At 38.5% G+C, this 3,867-nt stretch overlaps 1 pseudogene; it reads right to left on the bottom strand.

Annotated features, from left to right (window-relative positions):
* Window positions 1–1,612: 1,612 nt before the first annotated feature.
* Window positions 1,613–3,867, bottom strand: part of LOC110306652 — a 62,408-nt pseudogene continuing 60,153 nt past the window's right edge.

Raw genomic sequence — 3,867 nt, 5'->3', positions numbered from 1 at the left:
TGACCTTATAACATGAATACTTTACCATATTTTCAGAAAGGAATGTATTCAAAATAAACAATGCCAGGTTTTCTATTCTTTATCCATTTAAGTGCCTTCTTGCAGTGACATCTACTTTAGATAGGCATCACAACAAAAACCAGAGATGGTAATTTCCTCTCAGAAACAAGACCTTTTTTCATCCTCCTGAAAAATGTCCCTTTCTTTTTGCATATTTGGTCCTGTGTATCTATTGCCATTACTGATTTATTACTTTAAAATAATTATTTTCATAATTATACACATTCATTTTGTCAATTTGTTAGATTTACACAGTAAGTAGGAATTAGTAATTAATGTCTGAACTAGTAGAGCCTCAGTTTGTCACAATCAGAAACATGCTTAGATTCCCAGCAATGCACTTTCTTCCAATTCTGTTCTCCTGGCTTTTATCCACAATAGCACTGAAGATTAAGATTTAATTAATGTATTAAAAGGTCACCTTATCATCAAGGATATCAGCCCAGATACAAGAGACATAGGATAATTTGCTGGGGTTGTTTTGATTATCTGAGACAGGACTAAAGTCATGATTGAAGGGCTATGTAAATAAGTGGGTTCGAGTGAGTATTGAGAGTACCTCACGTTGTGTTTCTCTCTGAGATGCACATGCAGTTTTTATTGAATATGCAGAGGTAATATCGATCAGCTTCTTCCTTCTATATTTCATCACCTTGACCATGAGAGAGAGCATAATAGATGTCTCATTGAAAGACACATGTTGATCTGCTGTGCGACAGCATGAACTTAAACTTGAGTGGGAACCCTGTTCTCTAAGACTCATTATGAACTTATAAGCTCTTATTAAAGAGAAAACTTTGAAACCAAAATCCTTGTCTTATGGGGGGAAGGAAGGTGAAAACTTCACAGTTGCTGTATATTCCAATTCTGTTTTTATGAGCACAGTAAAAAGTATCTTGGGTAAATGTCATTGCAAATAAAATGTATACTTGCTTCCTCTATACCCACATTGAGCTCTAAGGTGTAAATACAGTTGTGAGCCTTAAACTACAGCACTTGTAACATGCAAAAAACAAAACTGTTTCCAAGATTTTCATAACAGCCTGGATCCGTGAGGATAAAAAGTTCTTTACATATCCTTGTGCAGGCAGGCCAGGAGAAAGATGAGCATCTTTGTTTAAAATCTGCTGGATCTCAGAACATAATTTTAGAAAGAAGAATGAAATTGATTTGTCCTGGATGGGCTAAAATTAGAATAGAAATGTGACTCGAGGTTGGACTACCATTGATAAGCCTGAGAGGAGTTCAATTGCAATAATGAAAAGCAGCTCTTGCCAGCTGACTACTGCACACACAGAATAGAGCTCATCATTGTGCTTTCCACAGTGAGAGCTGGGCTCAGAGGGTATAACTAGTGAGATCATTCTGTTCATTTTTCTTCCTGTAGAGGTAAGGTCCAGCAGCATCCTGCAAGGTCTCTGTATTATGAGGCTGGTCACACAATGCTAATTAGAAAGAAGCTGGGTTCTTATAGGTACAGAACTTATTTTAGATGAGGTTTATGACCGTGATATGCTTAAAAGTTTACAAATTAAGGGGCTGTAGAGATGGCTTAGTGGCTAATAGCATTTGCTGTCTTCCAGAGCACCCATGTTGAGCTGCTAACACCACCTGTAACTCCAGTTTCAGGAGATTCAAAACATTCTTCTGACGTCTGTGGGGACACACATATATGTGACATGGACACATATACATATATATGAAAACAAGTTTGCAAATTGGTTTTACATGTGCCATTTAACTTAATGTAATGTGTAAACATATCTATGTGACATTCTACAAATGAAAATATGCACACAAAGATACTAATTATGTGTTCAATATATACAATCAATGAACATTATCTTAGTTTTCCTTCTGCTTCTGTGATACACACCATGGCCAAACGCAACTTAGGGATACAAGGGTTTATATGACTTACAAGTCCTGATAATACTCCATTTCTGAGGGAATCCAAGGCAGGAACCCAGGCAGGGCAGGAACCTGGAGACAATAATGAAAGCAGATGCCATGGAGGAATGGGCTTACTGGCTTGCTTGCTCAGATTGCTACTATATACAGACCAGGCACACCTCTGCAAAGGGCTGGCCTGAGCTATCCTATGTTAATCATTGATCAAGAAAATATGTCATAGACTTGCCTACAGACCAATCTGATGGAGACATTTTTTGCAGTTGAGGTTTGTACTGGCTAGTTTTGTGTCAACTTGACACAGGCTGGAGTTATCACAAAGAAAGGAGCTTTAGTTGGGGAAGTGCCTCCATGAGATCCAGCTGTAGGGCATTTTCTCAATTAGTGATCAAGGGGGAAGGGTCCCTTGTGGGTGGTGCCATCCCTGGGCTGGTAGTCTTGGGTTCTATAAGAGAGNAGGCTGAGCAAGCCAGGGGAAGCAAGCCAGTAAAGAACATCCCTCCATGGCCTCTGTATCAGCTCCTGCTTTCTGACCTGCTTGAGTTCCAGTCCTGACTTCCTTTGGTGATGAACAGCTGTATGAAAGTGTAAGCTAAAAAAACCCTTTCCTCCACAACTTGTTTCTTGGTCATGATGTTTTGTCCAGGAATAGAAACCATGACTAAGACAAGGTTCCTTCTTAATATATGACTCTAACTTATGCTGAGTTGACCAAAACAAGAAATCTAACTAGCACAAGGATGAAGACAATTAGAATAGTTGTAATAATCAACATTTTCAACTTATATCTCTGTTTTCAGTAACAAAGGATGAATTATGAAATTCCATAGTTGATTTACTTTTTGATCAATATAGGTAACTTAGAGCAGAAAAATAGCATACTGTTAATGTAGAACAAAGTTATGTTTGGTATCAAGACAAACTTAGTGTCAGTATTAAATACATTTGTAGAAAACAATGTAATTCTTCCTTTTGGCAACTGATGTTTAAATGAAAGAATTTAGAAAAGTTCAGAGCTACTATTCATACCATGCCACACAATAGATCATCCTGGAAGGCACATTCTGGGAAATATTTTATCAGTTGCTTTAATCACAAGAATAGTTTTATCTGAAGTGTTTATTGTACTTACTTCCTGATTCTTAATACTCTTTAATTATGTAATACATTTCGTGTGTTTACTTGTATGTCTTCTTGTATGTGTGCATGTTCATGTGCGTGTTGATATACTTGTGCATACAAAAGAGTGTGTGTGATCTCCAGATGACAAATTTAGGTGTTGTTCCCCAGTCACTGTCTTCCTTTGTATTGAGACAGCATCTCTGACTGGCTAGGCACTCACCAAATAGGCTAGATTGAGCAGTCAGAGTGCCCTACAATGTGCTAGTCATCACCTCCCCAGCATTAGAATTATAAGCATGACATGTTGTGACTTACACCTTTGCTGTGGGATATGGGAGTCAAATTCATGTCCTCATGCTTAGTTGGAAAGAACTTGGCCAGAAGACATACTGTCCATGATTTACTTTTTATAAGCAGTGGTAATGAGTATATTAAATTGCATATGTATGCACAGGAGGGAGGCCATCCTTGCACCAGGATATAAGAGTTCCAACCCAGAGACAATGTCAACGACTTTCCAAGTCTATTCAAAACAACAGAGGCTGGCTGCTGCCCTTTCTCATAGAATTCCCCCCTTTTTTCTGGTGAGGGCTTGGTGGAACTGTGGGGAGAAATAGTAGGGGTTGAGGGTCCTTTGGAAACAGCATCTTCTTTCAGGGAAGCAACTTTCTTGGCAGGCTGCTCTGATAATTGCTGCTTCCCTTTCTTTTCTCCTTCTTTTCTCCTCTTCTTCTTCTCCTTTTCTTCTCTTCTCTTCTCTTCTCTTCTCTTCTC

Source organism: Mus caroli, chromosome 12 (assembly GCF_900094665.2).
Source record: "Mus caroli chromosome 12, CAROLI_EIJ_v1.1, whole genome shotgun sequence".
NCBI lineage: Eukaryota > Metazoa > Chordata > Mammalia > Rodentia > Muridae > Mus > Mus caroli.
The sequence above is the reverse complement of the archived record's forward strand: the minus strand, read 5'-3'. Positions and strand labels throughout refer to the sequence as shown.